Source organism: Triticum aestivum, chromosome 3D (genome assembly GCF_018294505.1).
Source record: "Triticum aestivum cultivar Chinese Spring chromosome 3D, IWGSC CS RefSeq v2.1, whole genome shotgun sequence".
NCBI classification, from domain to species: domain Eukaryota; kingdom Viridiplantae; phylum Streptophyta; class Magnoliopsida; order Poales; family Poaceae; genus Triticum; species Triticum aestivum.
In genome coordinates this window covers 478,380,201-478,397,876 of record NC_057802.1, presented here as the reverse complement: position 1 = coordinate 478,397,876, position 17,676 = coordinate 478,380,201, and the positions used below count along the sequence as shown (strand labels likewise).

Genomic DNA, 17,676 nt, shown 5'->3' with positions numbered 1-17,676 from the left:
AGGAGCCCAAGTAGGATTCGGCCCTACTTGGGGCGCCCCTTGGCCTCTCCCCTATATATATATATATATATATATATATATATATATATATATATATATATATATATATATATATATATATATATATATGTGGGGGGGGGGAGGGGGCGCCACACATAACCACGACAATCTCTTAGCCGTGTGCGGCGCCCCCTTCTACCGTTTACACCCTGGGTCATATTTTCGTAGTGCTTAGGCGAAGCCCTGCGGAGATAGCATCACCATCACCATCACCACGCCGTCGTGTTGCCGGAACTCATCCACTACCTCGCCGTCTTGCTGGATCAAGAAGGTGGAGGACGTCACCGAGCTAAACGTGTGCCGAACGCGGTGGTGTCGTACGTTCGGTACTTGATCGGTTAGAGCGCGAAGAAGTTTGACTGCATTAACCGTGTTACTAAACGCTTCTGCTTACAGTCTACGAGTGCGTAGACACACTCTCCCCTCTCGTTGCTATGCATCTTCTTGATAGATCGTGCGTGTGCGTAGAATTTTTTTGTTTTTCATGCAACGTTTTCCAACAATAACAGCGAGGCAGGCACCACAGAAATTGTGCGACGCCAATGGAAAGTCTCGGCGTAATAAAAAAATATAGGCATAAGAAGGCAGAAGCGACTGATACGTCTCCAACGTATATATAATTTATGAAGTATTCATGCCATGTTTACAACAATTCTATATGGTTTTGGTATGATTTGAATGGAACTAACTTAGACTGACGATGTTTTTAACAGAGCTACCCGTGGTGTTATTTTTTGTGCAGAAATAAAAATTCTCAGAATTGAATAAAACTTTTTGAAGAATTATTTTGTAACAAAAGAAAAATACTGGAGTAAAGACCCACTGGAGGGGGCCCTGCTGCCCAGTACCAGGGCGCGCCACCCCCCTCTGGCGCGCCCTGGTGGGTAGTGGGCGCCTCGAAGCCCATCTGGACGTCAGACCGACGACAAAAAATTCTATAAATACAGAAACCCCCAGAATTAATCCTAAATCAGAAGTACCGCCTGCCGCAAATCTCTGTAGCCACGAAAAACCCATCTTGACCATGTTTCGGCCCTATATAAGCAGGAGTACTCAGGTATCTCCGCCTAGGGTTCTTCTTCTTTTTTGAACACAGTACATACGCAAGCGTTCATATACACACGCATACACTCATCCCTACGAACGCACACACACACCTTACCCCTATGAGCACCTCCGAAAAACTTAGCCGGCATATCATCTTGAATTTTATGAAGTCACCGTAGGCACCTCGTCGTCGACGAGAACGTCTTCTCCCATTGAGCACCAGGATTTGAACCCTGATGGGTTGAGAATACCACGGTCCCTCTAACCATCCAACCACATATTGGTCGTCGTAGGGTTCTGATACGTGCACATGTGCCATGTCCGCGTACGGAACGCCGCCGATTCGCAGGATACGTGGCCGATACGCGTGTCACCAGAGTATCGTGTTTTCTGATATGATTAAAAAAAGGAAAAGGAAAAAAAAAGAGCTGACACGCCGCCGGGACGCCGGCGACACGGGAGCGTAGCGAGCCCAATAGAAGCCCACCTCCACCTCCTAACCCATCGGTCTTTCTCGGTTCGCTCGATTGCCAGGACATGGGATTGGATCGAGCGACCGCGTGACGGTGCCGCCTCCTGTAGACCGTAGTCGCCTCTGCCGTGGCCGCCTGCCGCCAGCACGGTAACTTCTTCTTTCTCAAGTCCCTGCTCTCCTTCGGTCCTCGCATGTTGTTGCCTCCTGCCTGTCGTCCTCCTCTAGTGCGCTGGGTGCTGGCTTGCTGCTGCTTCGCTTCGTACAGGATACTGTTGTTGCTTGCTCCTGCTCGCCTGCTGCTGTTGCTGTTGTTCCGGCTAGGCAGTGACATACATACATAGCATCTGTGGGCACTTACCACAAGGACCAAAAAAGAGGCATGGATGCAGTATTTGGAAATCATGTCACACAATCAGTTATTCTTTGGACTTATTACACGATATTTTTATTAATTATTTATGGACGCCGATAACGTCCATACGTGTGGCATACTAGCCCACACACCGTGTGTGGCATCAGCAGGAGGCAGGCTACACGGACTATGTATGGGCGAACATTATAATTGCCCACACGTGTGGGCACAGCTACTTCGTGCCACACGTCCAACAAGTACTACTCATCTTCACCCTGCACGTGTGGCACGAAGCAAAAATGCCCACACGTTCTGGCGCAGCTACGTTAGGTACTCGCGGGGTGACGATTTAGTTGCCATCTGGGATGGCAGACGTAGTTATCCGGAATGGCAACTGCAATTGTGCAAGCATGGTAACTCTATCTGTTTTGATTAACTATAGTTGCCATGTCTGATTTATGGTAGTTGCCGCGTGTAATCAAACCATAGTTGCCGTGTGTGATTAACTACTTGTCATATATGATCAAACAGTAGTTGTCATGTGTATTTGCCTATTTGTCACGTGTGATCCAACCATAGTTGCCATGTATGGTTAATCACAGTTGTCATGTGTGTTTATTTGGTTGCCACGTACGCGCAACTGCAGTTGCCGTTTAGCAACGAATCATAGTTGCCATGTGTGTTTACCTAGTTGTCACGTACGTGTAACTGCAGTTGCCACCCAGCAACGTACGAGTGTCGTGTGGGTGAAAAGCAGTTCACCCACACGCGCATGTACTAGGTGGTGGCTGTGTGGGCAGAAACTAGTTCGCCCACACAGCGCAGCGGGCAAACCGCGTGCTACAGGTGTGTGGGCGAACTCTCCAACGCCCACACATCAGCCATGTCTTACATGGCATAAAAAATCTGGCAAAACATGCCAAGATTCGTGCAAATACAAACATACGTTAATCCATGCGTGTGGGCGATATGCAAACGCCCACATGTGTGGGAGTTAGTATTTCCGTTATTTATATATGTACCCATCGTATTGCTGTTTCTATAAATTGCCGTGTCGCCGTCCTGGTATCGCCGCCGGCACATCGAGGGTCGTCGTCGCCGCCTTGTGGGTACTTGCCGCACCATCCCCAAAGTGCTAGAGGCGCTGCTCCTACGAATGCTTTGCTTCCTTCTAGCTGGCCTTGGAGCCCTCGCTTCATTAATTTCCAGCAAGAAATTGAGCAAGCCTGGAAGGTGGTTAGCACTAGCTAGTACATGGCTACTTTGCTTCAGTATTAAATTTTCTAGTATAGATTTGATCCATCCTGTTAGAATTAATTAACATGTGTTAATAATGGGGGAATCTCCTCTTGTCTTACCGCAGGCAGTTGCCTGCTTGGCAACCGTCGCGTCGGTTATCTCCTTCCCCAAACAGGCACCTCTCATGATCGGTCACGTCTGCTGCCATCTGTATAAATACCTTGATCATCTAATGAAAGGACAACCAGATTGATTACTATTCATTCATCTTTGTTTCACACGCCGAGTATTAACACGTTATCAGCACGCTCCCGCACGGCGACTCCAGCGGCGCCCTGCCTGCGACGGCTTTGGCGCACGTCCAGGCCGCATCCTGGCGGATGTGCGTGCAGAGCCCATCTCGGGCGGTGGCGTTCGAGGCCACGACTCTCGTCCGGCCATCCGCAACTACTTCCTTCGGTGCGCGTGTGTGAGGAAACAGGCGCACGACTCTCCCGAGAGAGATGCCACGCGAGAAGAACGGGGCGAATAGCAGCGTCCCGATGGAGAGCGGCAGCAAATCCGACGAACAAACTCCAAGATGGGAAGAAGAAGAGAATCGGAGACTGGAGTCAAGCACCACGCAAATTGGAGTACCAACTTCATCTAATTGCTACAGAGAAACAAGCTACTACTTTTCCAATTTTCTTCATGGCTACACAAATTTGCTTTACCATGAACAGAATCTTGCCATACGCTGGACGAAGGACGAAGGCATCCACAGCAAGAGACATCGCCTGGTTTCAGTCCCCGCTGGACCAAGACGCCGGCTCCAGCGGCTTCGTCTCCTGCCGCGCCACCGGATCACACCTCCGCGTTGAGTCCTGCCGCCACCAACGGCGCTCTCCGGCGGCACGTCGCGGCAAGACATAGCGACCGGGCGGCCTCCTGCACAGCCCGAAGCGGCCGCGTCTGGGCGTCTCAAGCCCGTGACGGCGCTTTCCAGCGCCCTGCGGCGGCGGCTTCCGGCACGGCAAGATCCTCCCTCTCCTTTCTCTGGCTAGCCCTCGAGGCCGCTCGAGACGGCGGTAGAAAAATCCCCATCGCGGAACCGCACAGGAGAGAGAGTAGAGGCAACCTTATCCCTTTGCCATTTTTGCATGCAGGTCCCTGTTTTTGCGAAATTTGCAACATGGGTAAAACAGTGGTCGAGGTTAATTTTGAACAATACTAACAGTACTATTTACTAGTACTTGCCTGTCTTAGACCCTGTTAATTACTGTATTTTCTATTGAGTTTTAAAATTCCAGAAATATGTGTATGTTGATACTTGACATGCATTCTCTGTTGAGTTCTAAAATTCTAGAACAAGTTTTCCGCGATTGAGATTAAGTTTTCTCGCACAACAGTATAGATTTGCGATTGAGAATTACCATTTTCTCGCAAAACAATCTCATTGCGATTGAGATCAATTTTCTCTCGCAAATTATTAATTCACCTCGCTGAATTATCTTGCAACTTGATACAAGATCATCTCATTTTAATTTAAGGTCTATACAATTCAAGTTTTTCACTTGAACATCAAGTTTGCAACATCATTATTATTCACTACATTAGTAGTATTTTTCTGTTGAGTACCGAGATGTATTCCAGATCATAAGTTGATGTAATAAATTTCCACGTTTATCACGTGTTGAGATTAATTACGTCCATTTGCAATGAAGATTTTGAATCTCTTGCAAAGATAAATTCAATACCTCTGCAGTATTGTTTCTCCGTTGAGTACAAGGTATTCCGGAATATTTCTATGATGTATCTATTTCCATGTTAACCACATGTCGAGACTAATACGTCTATTTGCAATTGAGATTTTCAATTTCTTGCAAATACGGATGCAAAATTCAAGGTGATTTCTTCAAATTGATGCTTGAAATCACAAGGTAGTCATATGGATCTACTGCCTACGCAGATTATCGATGACTACTGATAAAGCCTATATTTTGTCATATTTGACATTATGATTGCACAACATTGTGCACTCCCATGCATTTTACTAAGTCATGACATAAGGCATTAGGAGTGAGTATCTACTGATTTCATCAGATTATACTCCCTGGTGATGCGAGATCTACTTCATTTTGGAGATTATCTTCAAGGTGTCATGCTTAGCAATTTGAGATTCACATTAATGGTTTCAAGATAACTTCTTGAAATATCCATTAATTTTGCAACATTACCATGATGGTCTTTAATTTACTAATCGTAAATTAATTATCTCTGGTAACCGATGGCTAGAGAATTTGAGGCATTCGCCCTCAATGGCCATCACTACCCTACCTGGGCATGGACATCATGATCACTCTTGTGTCTCGTGGAATAGTATGTGCAATCCTAGACCACATGATTAACCTCTGGTCGGAATCACACCGTTAACAGAAAAAAATGTCTTATACATCATAAGGCATTATATCGATTCAGATCTCTGCATCTGGTTATTCTGTATGAGCAATTCCTCGGGCACAACAGACCTCAAGGGCAAAGGTTTGGAGCTCACTTAAACCTTTAACGAAGAATATGATGGTTGAATATGACTCAACTAATATGTTTGAAGACTTTGTCTAGTCTCTCAATCTCCTGAGTGGTCAACACAATTTTTGTCCATTTATGATGTCCTAATAAGAACATAAGTATTGTTGTCATCATATATTGTATATCGCAATATATTGTATCAGCACTTTGGTACAAATACATTTGTATGTATTCTATATATCTGAGTGATTTTCATATTGAGAATCTTCATGTCTATATATAGATTTCTACGGGGGTCAATCTGATGAAAGATGATTTCTGCCTTGTGGACATATGCACCACGACCTCTATACTTAGGGAAGTAAAATGTTTCCAATCTCGTTGGGAGAAAGTGAGATATTTTAAAATCGCTAGACGCGATGAGGTATTTGCTGGCTCAACTCGAGTCATATTTACTATCCCTGTGGGTACTCGAGTAACCTACGGATGTTTTATTACTTCCCGGTTTAACTCGTACCCTACTAAACTATAGAGGTATCCGTCAAAATAGTTTCTCTAACGAAACTTATGATGACAACAAAGAGAAATAACTTCTCTTTACCATATGCAACGGATATGGCAAGCACATTCTCTGTGTATCATCTGAATTGTACTACACATACGACACAACCCGTAGCACATGTTGCGTACAAGATAGTTTTTCAGAGTGTCTTGTACATGACAAACTTGGCATACTCGCCTTGGTCATCGAGACATTGGGTTGAAACCGAAACTATCAGCAATTCCAATAGTTTATGATTATTATGATGCTAAATTCTAACAACATGTGGATTTTATGTGCACTACAAGTGACACAGGGAAGCTAATTTTAAGGCCCACGCACCTTAAAGTCTACGCTGAACCACTCAGACTCCTTGAATGCATCAAGTCGAGGTAAGTGGCTCTTCCCATCCATTGACTAGACTATTCAGGTATTCCATGGTTCTAGAAGACATATCTACATGATGGTCTTAAATGTGTGCTTTATTCACACGAAACCATTGGCTCATTATCCTAACATCGATTTCAAGCAAATCGAATGGATAACATTGCAGAATTCTCCTTGAGTGCCTTCTCTATGGCCTTTGGATTAAAGTTTAGCAATTTGTCCTAATGTCTAGACTCAAAATGGTTTGGTAGAATCCTATCGAAAGAGTTAAGCTCATTGCATTATCTTTACTTTGGAATTGCAACTTACCAACTTTACGTTGGGGTCATGCAGTTTTACACACTCATGACAGAACTGCATAATATCATTCCCGTCTATCTTTGGTATGTGGATATCTACCAAGTATTTCCTATCTGCGGTAATTCGGTTGCATACTGATATCACCACCCGGCATACAGCATTGGCCCTCAACTTATAGTTGGGATCTATGTGAGCAATAACTGTATTTCCGTCAATACCTCAAGCCCCTCGCATGGGGAGTTATTCAAGGTCAGTATGCTGATTCAATGAGGAACATTTCCAGGCATTAGGGGGAGATTTCAAGTACCATAAAGAATGCCAGGAAATTAGTGGAAAGTTCAACACATTTCTGCCTCAAATCCACGTACTCAAAGATCTGAACCATGCGTTCAGAAGATTTGCAACACATTGCAAATAACCTGCCAGATTCATTTACTGACTATAAAGGTGTCACGCAATCCTACAATCCTGCAAAATATGTCTGAAAGAGTGGAGGTACCAACTAAAACCACTCAACTCCCCGTTCAAAGCAACAGGGGGAGAAGTACGCAAAAGTACATCAGGATTCAGCTTCTTGCAAGCAAGGATATCAAGGCCTATGAATCAGTAAATGCAAGTCAACTTCACGTTGACAGACACCTAATGGGTAGTATACACCCAGTGGATGGGAAACCTCCACCAACCCAGGTCATAGTGCACACAATGACCGGGACATCGGAATACCCGACTCAACCGCATTGGGAAATCGCGAGCAGTCACCATGGGTAACGATATTTCCATCAACTATATATTGATATATAGATTCTGGAGAATCATATAACCGGAAGTCTACAATTGTCGACATACATTTCTCAACTAGATTGCAAAAACCTTTCAAACGATTCAGATCCAAAGACCATGGCCATGGCAAAGTGTGAACAACACTCAGACTGAACTCAAGCAAAGGATATAATCTAGGTAGAAATGATCTTGCTCAATAATGAGAGGGTATTCATAAGCAATACTGACACCAGTTTTCTTCTAGAAACAGAATTGAGAACAACAAGGTGGTGAAACATAGAACAAGTATTGTAGCACAAGGGTTCACGCAGATACCCAACTATTCTCCAAAGGTGGAAGCTCTTTCCGATAACTTATATCATCGGCAGTACAAAATCATCTATCTCTGTAGTTAATAGATGTAGTGATCACATATCCATGTGGATCACTAGATTCAGACATATATGATTGATTCCCGATGGAATCTCACTTCTGAATCGAAATGCAAAATGCAACATACATTGTGTAAAAATCAGTAAGTCACCATACGACTTATTGTTGTCGGTACATATGGTACAACCGACATAGTGATTTCCTTATACACAAGGATTACTCCTACAATGATGATTATCCATGTTTGTGTGTCTGCAATGACGACACATGTAATCATCTAAATGACGGAATTTAAAATAAAGGATTTGGGTAAACCAACATACCGCACGTTACTACAAACCGAGCACCTTCATTCATACATTATGGTATACTATGTTGTCTATATCTATATTATATTGGAGAAATTCATTGTGGACAAATCTTATCCATCCATAACTCTCATGGTAGTTCATTCTCTAGACGTAAAGAAAGATCTATTTAGACCAAAAGATGATGGAAATGAGATATTGGGACTCAACGTTCCATAATGCCATTGGATCCACCAAACACAATTGGTTGGTACTCAAGAATATCTTTCGATATCGCCAAAGGCATCAAACATCGTGTCCTGGTTTTTCAGTTTCACAGAAATGTGAACACCGATATCATTGGATACATCGATCAGATCCCCACTATGGCAGATCGTAGACAAGCTTAGTGTTCCTACTAGGTGTGGTAGCCCCCTCAAGAAGAGTCTTCAAAATAGACCTCATGGCTACATCCACCAACCATTATCTCAACGATAATGTTTCTTGTGTTTCCCGGATGCAAACAGGTTACATAATAAGCAATATCACTATATTGCATATCTTGCAAGTCAAATCATGCGACTGATTTGTTCATCGGGTCTCTATCAACTTCTATGTTCCAGAAATGTGTTCATGGAATTGGTAGGTGATGGCTTCGGATTTTGCAAGAATCAGGGGGAGTATCTTCCTGAATTGTTCCTGTTCAATGCATTATATTATACTCTTTTTCCCTTCATGAGTTTACTTTACAGGTTCTCATAAAGGTTTTTAATGAGGTAATATCAACATGAGATCATATGTCATACTTTCAGTTTTCCCCACCGGGGTTTTTAGGAAAGTATATACGACATATTTATTGTCCTCTGAACTCTATGAGTTTTCTCGTATTGAGTTAAAAGAGACAATAACTATTATATGTTGCACCGTTTTCTCCTTATTTTCCCACTGGGTTTGAAGAAGTTTTAGCAACATATCAAACACTATACTCCTCACATTTTTCCCACAGGGTTTTTGGAGGAGCTTTTTAAGATGATGATACTATATGAACAAGTGCAGATTAGGGGAAGTGTTAGAATTAATTAACATGTGTTAATAATGGGGGAATCTCCTCTTGTCTTACCGCAGGCAGTTGCCTGCTTGGCAACCGTCGCGTCGGTTATCTCCTTCCCCGAACAGACACCTCTCGTGATCGGTCACGTCTGTTGCCATCTGTATAAATACCTTGATCATCTAATGAAAGGACAACCAGATTGATTACTATTCATTCATCTTTGTTTCACACACTGAGTATTAACACATCTATCAGTGATTTGGTCGAGGGTACAAGTTAAGGTTAGAGAAGCCTGCTGCATATATCAAATTAAGGCGTAGAGCCTTTTATAATCTGATGTATATTTTATTCTACAAATCCAAGTACTAGATCACGTTATGTTGCCAAGAAACTAGTGTCAGTATTATTTTTTCTACTTGTATATAGTACCTTTGCATTTGTTCTTAGGGACTGCAGGTTGTTTTGAATTTTGCCCATACCGTATACCTGTGACCACCTACTTAAAATAACAGGGAAGTATATACAGAGGCTAAATAGCCTAGAAATTTCACCAGTATTTTTCCTTCTGTTGGAGCAATAATACTTGTGTATGATTTGTGGTATACTTGTGCAAAAATAATGGAACCTGCTACCGCTAGTCAGTAGCCTTGGGTCATTGTTCTGTGAAGCAGCCAGTATTTGGAAGCTGTATCGGTTAACACAAATTTATAACTGGTCTTTTTAGTGGACTGACACTAGTATGATTGGTACATAAAGCCACGACCTTATTTTTCGTTTATTTTTTGACCTGCTTATTTTTTTTGTTTATTCGCAGGGCTGCTCTACTATGTTATTTACTACTTTGATTTGAATTTACAGTTCTTTCTCTTAACGCGTGTAATTTGTATTTCAGATAATCGTGTGGTCTCTTAGGCGATTATTAGAAGAAGGGAGTGGCAAAATTGATCCATAGAGAAGTCTGCCTTTGAACAATGAACCAAAAATTCATGTACATGACGGCCATGAACGTCAAAAGGAGCTCATACACTCTGCACCGCATCAAGGCGTCACACTTGTTTTACCCCAAGGGTGCACTTGACTCCGCGGCTGCGGTGGTGGAGGACCGTTCTGTGCCGCCACCAACAATGGCTTTCCGCCCGGGAGCCCCTAGTCGGCGCGCCAGTTACACAACTTGGCGCCTGCACGTTTTTCGACTGGGCCGGTTTCGAATCTGGCCCATTACATGCTAACGAAAGGAAAACTTGAAAAAAGAGCAGTGGGAGAACTGGGGTTCAAACTCAGCACCTCAAGTACCCAGACTAACGCATCAACCACTAGACCAACCTCTTCTTGGTGTCCGTTAACAAAAAAAAGTTCTAGTTATTGCTTTTCAGTAAAACGTAACTTAAATTTAAAAATCACTTGAAAAGTTCATCGGCTTTGAAAAAGTTCATCAACTTTTAAGAAAAGTTCAAAAAATTTGAAAAAAGCTCATCGATTTTAAGAAAAGTTCACAAAAAATTAAAAAAGTTCAACAATTTTGAAAACAGTTCATCTAATTTGACAAAAGTTCATCAAAATTTGAAAGAATAGTTCATTGAATTTGAAAATTTTCATCAATGTTTTGAAAAAAGTTCATTGAATTTAAAAAAAAGGTTCATTGAATTTGAAAAAAAGTTCATCGAATTTGGAAAATAGTTCATCCATTTTCTTAAAAAGTTCATCAGTTTTGAAAAATTGTTCATCAATTTGAACGAAAGTTCATGGATCTTGGGAAAAAGTTTCACCGGTTTTGAAGAAAAACCAGGGAAAAAATGAAAAACCGAATGTAAATGTCAAGAAAAACCACGATTGTGGAAAGGAATAAAAGGAGTGAAATGAATGTTTTACACAATCGGCTGGATGGCCGAGTGGCTGGTGCCGTTCACTTCGGGCACGAGGTCGCGTGTTCGAAATCTGATCGCAGCACCCTTTTTTTTGTGAGTTCGGAATAATAATGGGCCGGCCCAGCTTGGGGCGCTGCAGGCGCCCGTTTGCAAAATACACAGTAACGGGCGCCTGCAGCGCCAAATAGGATTTGCCTTTCCACCCTCCTCGGTCCGAGCATTCCCCAGGGGCGGAGCTTAGTTAGGGCCCAACTGGGCCATGGCCCGCGCAGTATTTTTGCACATATTTTTTTACCTATGCTTGCTACGTTGCCCAGCCCACCACTGGTCCACTGCAGTCCACCAAGCACACTACACCGCATCTCCTTTACACGTTGGATCCAGCCTGTAGCCTCCATTTCCACTCGCACGAGTATTACACATAACTGCAACTCACCGTCAGTGCCTACTCGCCATGAGGTCTAGCGCTCCAGCAGCAAGGCAGGAGGCAGTGTCCGCAGGCTCGCGGCGTGGAAGACATCACATGTAATCTAATTTGTTTTCTCAAATTTCGGGTTAGTGATTTTCACATAGTTTGAATTGCTTACCACATGTGCAACGTAGTAGTGGCTTAGCGATTTTATTGCATGATTTATCCTCAGTTAATCATTTTATAAATTAGAAAATTTACCATTTTACAAATTGTAACGTAGGTATTGGTAGGTACTAGGTACCCATGTAATATCCTGTACTACTGCCTATGACTCAGATTTTTGAAAAAAATTGTGCTCTCTTTAGTCGCACCCCCCCCCCCCCCCCCCAACATTTTCTTCGAAGCTCCGCCACTGTAGACGGGAGATAATGGAGTTCATGCTCTTCGGCAGCAGCAGGAACAAGATCGTCTGCACAGACGAGAGAGGTCGAGCCGTCTTATATGATGACGGCCTGCAAGCTGTCCGCATGTTGCTAAGCCTCAAAAAGGCCAAGTGGCAATCAGTGCCCCTCGCCGTTGGTGACAACCTGTTGGTCATGGAGGCGATCCCTAAGAACGATCAAGAGAAGGAACATCAATCTTTCGAGGCGCTGATGTATGGCGAAAGGCCTAAAATGTTCAAGGGGGTGGACTTTTTATGGCACTCCATCCCCCCGCCGCCTTATGTCTATGCCCCTGGCTATGGTGACGACCGTTCTGTTGTGATCACCGCGTGCACTGTGGTCAATAGCTCAAGCATCTTGATATCCACAGAGAGCCTCGGCACCTACTGCTTGGACACGGTGAGCGGTAAGTGGAGCAAGACTGGTGCCTGGCCGCTGCCGTTTAAAGGCCTTGCAGAATATGTTCCGGAGTACGATCTCTGGTTTGGTGTCTCGGCAAAGGGGGGTGGCGTCCTCTGCGCATCAGACCTGGGTGCTGCCTCGGCAAAGCAGACGCCGCCGCCGGTATTCCAAGAGTGGGAGGGATTTGCTGCCCCTGAGGGTACCGAGCTAGGATCGCACCTCCTGCACCTAGGTGCCGGTCGTTTCTGTGTCGCCAAGTCGATCATGACAACAAGGCCGCAAGAGACGTGCTGCCAGATGTGATGTTTCCATGACAGTACTGTCATTGTCGATAAGTTAGTGATGTTTACTGGCGTGGAGATTCAGCGCTGTGGCAGAGGGCTTAAGGTGATCAAGCACAAATCGTTTCGTTATAGTATGGGGGCATGCAGCATGCCCAAGATACTTTATTAGTCAAGTCATGCTGTTTAATTTCCCCTCACAGCATGTTCCTAGTCAATAAGAGGGCTCTTCTTTTAGATGCAATAATAGGGTTCTAGTACAGGAATAACCGGATATGCACATCTCCTTTGAAAGCAATATTTTTTTACGTCATGTTCCTTAGCGCTCCGATTCACTAGAAAAAGATACAAGAGAGTTGCCTGGTTAATTTCCAGAAACATGAGCGAAAATCGTTAAAAGATGCAAACACAATAGAGCATCTCGACCGACCTGGCTACACACAAGGCATACACACACTATCAAGGTTGCTTACAATGTCACCTCTACCCAGGCAAGCAACTCGAGACCCATTCAAATGAACAACACATGAGAACCCTATCGGCCTATGTGATGCACCATCATAGCTTGACTTGCCCATCAGATGGCATCATTGCGACCACGTCGCCCTGCAACGCTACAAGCTCCGACTTCACGGTTAGGACGTGTCGAACAGAAGAAAATGCCGCGACCCTGCTCTTCTTGCCACCGTCGTCATTGGCACGCAAGTTGCAACGCTACCGGACGACCACAGACAAGCGTTAGTCCCTCTGACCAAATTGGAGCAGTGGGAGAGCATGTATACCCTATTTAATCATTAGTCATTGCACGCTTAATTAGAAATTAAGACCAGATAAACTAAATTAGCACCAACGGGTTTCTTCAACAAGTATAAATTGCTCAACTATGTATTTTACTTCTTACTCAGGCCTTGTTTGGCATAAGGGTTTTTCCAGCCCTCAAGAGGTTGGGGGGTTGTAGGGGATTTGGTGATCCCCTTCCCTTCACCCACCCCCCTCAAATCCCCCACACTCCCTCCAATCCCAATCCCCTCAAACCCCCCACGTTCCCTCCCATCCCAATCCCCACATTCCCTTGCACATAAAAATATTGTTTGGCAGCTGGGGACTGCCTTTGTACTATTGGATAATCAACATAAAAACATGATCTTCGCAGCTCATCACATCATAGCAACAACGGTTCATCACAACCACGACATAAATTTGCCACAAAGATAATTAGATAATCAAAATAAAAATGTGATCTATGCGGATCATCACAGCAACAACTTAATTTTTGCATGACTTGGAATCAATATCTCATCATAGCAACAACAGTTCATCATAACCATGACATAATTTTGCAAAAATGATAATGCAACAGAGTACTTGATTACTTGTGCAATAGCTCAGGAACAGTTATGTTTCTGCAGACCAAGCAATAAGGCTGGGAATTATTACAGACCAAGAAAGGATGAAAATGATGTTGTAATGGAAATGAACTGTTCTTTCGATGTCATGATCATCCAGTTTGAGTGGCCAAAAGTATCCACTTTGTTTAGTCTTGCTTCCTTGGGTGCCTCAGAACCTGATGAAACAAAAAAGAGTTCAACATGCTTGTTTATACTTGAAACAACAATCAGGAAAGCATGTGCATGCAATCTACCAACTACCAAATAATAGCATGTAAATATGCAATCATTTCCTAGGAGTTTTAGATTTGGTAATACTGGGAAAATAGTGTCAAGTTAAGCATTAAACTCGACCTAATGATAATGAAAATGAAAGAATTTTGTGATCAGAATTTTTTTTAGCTCACCAAATAGCTGAGTATGTGAAGAGTTCCCAGTCAAGTCCAAAACAGAAGATGTGACTCTGAATACACAATAGAGATTTGATTTAAATACTAAGTTGATACTATATACTATAATTTGATAGTACTAAGTACGCCTCGACAAATAACAGAAGAGAATGGCCTTGTGTGCGCGCGCGGGGTATAAAACCGGGACTATCAGAATACAAAATACTATTTTGGTTTAAATAGCTAGAACTAGACACTATCTGCAGATTTGCTTTCAATACTAAAATAATATATACAACAGCCATCGTTTTAAATAGCTAGAACTCTGACCAGCAGAATACACAATACATCATGCAATTTATGAGGCTATGCTTAGTAAGAAAATCTGTCACAAAATAATTGTTCGTGAACTGTACAAGAGCGACAAATTTCTGAATACATTGTTACTATGCCAATTTTTTTTCTATTTCTTGCAAATAAAAATCATACAATTTTTGCCATGCTCATATGCTAATATGACACACAGTGCTGAATCATTTTTTAAAACATGCAAGTGCAAGTAGTTGCTAATGGGTTTATATGCCCGTGTCTGTGTGTGCCTAATATACGTCTGCGCCCTGAAACTCCCTTTGAAAAAACTAGTTGATGCCCCGCGCGTTGCCACGGGATACTATAGTTCATTTGACGTGTGGAGTTTGGCCGAGTGTTGATTCACATTACGTGACTCATGGAAAAAGAATGGTTGTCAATCCAGGAAGTAATAATCTGAATCACTTTAACCACATACCACCAAATTTTCCTAAGGCAAACTAAGAAAATGACACGGTATAATCATGTGTTAGGTTCAAACAAAAATGTGGAAACTATACTTGCATCATAGTTTAAATATTTTGTAGCACTGGTCTTCATCATTGTCCAGTTTTCAGCAGTCCCAGTAGTGTTGAATGGAACATGACCTGAAAATTACCTTCAAACATGACCTTAAATATTTTGGAACATACTCGGTATAATCAAGTGACAGGTTCAAACAAAAATGTGGATACTATACTTGCTTCATAGTTTAAATATTCTGTGACACTTATGGTCTTCATCATTGTCTAGTTTTCAGCAGTTCCCAGTAGTGTTGAATGGACCATGACCAGAAAATTAGCTTCAAGCAAATAATTACTTCATGGAGAAAAAGTACAGGCATTAGAAGAAAAATCAGTATACAAATGATATCCATGCCTTTCAGTACAGGTCGCATTAGGCAGGCTTCTGAAAGGCGTGCTTTTGCAGATTTTGCGTGATTTAACTACTGGTTACAAAATAAAATAAAATAAAATATCCTTACAAAAATAATTCTGAACAATCAAAGGAGTTGACTGAACGAATAGTCGAATATTCAGTAAGAAATCATAATTCACATTTTCAGTCCTATTTTTAGGGCAAAGTGAAAACAAACCTACTCGTGGCTGAAAGTACTATTGAGAAATGGAACATTATCTTTATGCATGAACAGGAACAACTCTGCATTATCAGTAATTCAGTATTCTTCCACCACTTCTCCCAATAAGGCGTACAGGATGTTCTGACAGATATACCCAACTGTTGCATCAAACCAAACGCAGAACACATGCAAACAGTCCGAAATGAGAAATGAGAAATAAGATAATGCATAACAACAGATTATCTTCAGAACTCCCCATTTAAGATCTCTGGTGTACAGCGTTACTTTAACCCTTCCTTCAACCATGCGTTTCTTTCTGGAGTAGCATTAATTTTGACTCCATATGCCAGCTATGGAGTCTTGCTGATGTAGTTTACCAACTTATATATCACTCAGTAGAAGAAGCTCCAAGAATAAGTGATCTGTGTCACGAATACGTTGAGTATTCTTATAGACATAAAAACCAGAAATTGAACAGGAAATTTTATCATATTCAGTTTCAAGAGGTACCCACCTCTTGCTCAGGTACCAAACACAACTAAATATGTTACAAACTTACAAACGATATTGCGCCTGATTACCTTACAATTCGGATCGATTAACTCAGTTTGGCTCAACAATTTGCTGCAATTTTCAAATTGATTACCTCTTGAGGGCGGAAACCCTACGTCAGCACCGGATCAGATCGAATCAGGCCTAGCCTAGGAATGGTATGAGGGAGGAGGGGACAAAGGCGACTTACAGGTAGAGCATCATGAGTCCTCGGAGATGAACTGCGGCTCGAGCTTGCCCTTGAGGATGTTGATGGGCTTGTTCATGCCCTCTGCGTGAAGTTCCTCCCATCCTTCAGATCGATCGTCCTGCAATCTACCCTTGCCCCGCAATCTCCACAGTAGCTGTCGGTGCTATCCCAACGGCGGCCGCAAACCCTAGAGGAGTCTGGGTCCATCGCCGCGTGGGATTCGTGAGAAAAAAATTATATGAGACCAGGTTTCACGGTTAGCAGGTGAGACCCGCCCTGATGAATGACACGTGGCATTCACAAATCACAAAGCATCTAATCTCTTCCCCCTGATTTCAGGTGGGGGTGGGGGAGAATCGTGGATATGTAGGGAATAGAGAAATGCCACCCGCCTAAGTAAAGCACTGTAGATGCTTTGTGATTTGTGAATGCCACGTGTCATCCATCAGGATGGGTCTCACCTGCTAGCCCGTGAGACCTGGTCTCATAGAATTATTTTCCGGATTCGTGACGCTTGCGGCGCGCGCGCGAGGGAGATGGGGAAGAATAGGAGACGCGACGGCACATGAAGAGGCTTCGATTGGGAGTTCGCTTCTGCTTCTGCTTCCGTGGGTAAACTGAGTCAGTGGGAGGGGGCGTGGTGTGCTGCAGATCTGAACCATCTATGATCAATCAAACGGCTGAAACAATTTGTGGTGACGTGGATGCATGAGAGGGCAGGAAAATCAGGTAGTGGGGTGCCCCTATTTCTTTCCCTAATAATAAAGCATGGGTTGAGTCTGTCGGGCTCACCGTCATAGCATTTTTGCAAAAAGGCCCCGTGGTTTTGATAATTAAACACACAGTCCTTATTTAAGTGGATCCGTAAAAAAACAATTCGATTTTGAAAATTAACCCTTGTATTTTGTCAGAATTTCGCCCACGCT

The 17,676-nt window shown here is 43.0% G+C and overlaps 1 long non-coding RNA gene across 2 annotated transcripts; it reads right to left on the bottom strand.

Moving 5' to 3' along the window:
- Positions 1 to 14,056: 14,056 nt before the first annotated feature.
- LOC123074996 (uncharacterized) lies at positions 14,057 to 16,948 on the bottom strand. Of its 2 annotated transcripts, none has more exons than XR_006436080.1 (3): positions 16,751 to 16,948; positions 14,598 to 16,672; positions 14,057 to 14,366 (listed from the first exon to the last, which is right to left on the bottom strand). It is a non-coding gene; the product is annotated as an uncharacterized lncRNA (long non-coding RNA). The 2 variants fall into 2 exon arrangements; XR_006436079.1 differs by having other exon boundaries at positions 14,598 to 14,653.
- Between the last annotated feature and the right edge of the window lie 728 nt (positions 16,949 to 17,676).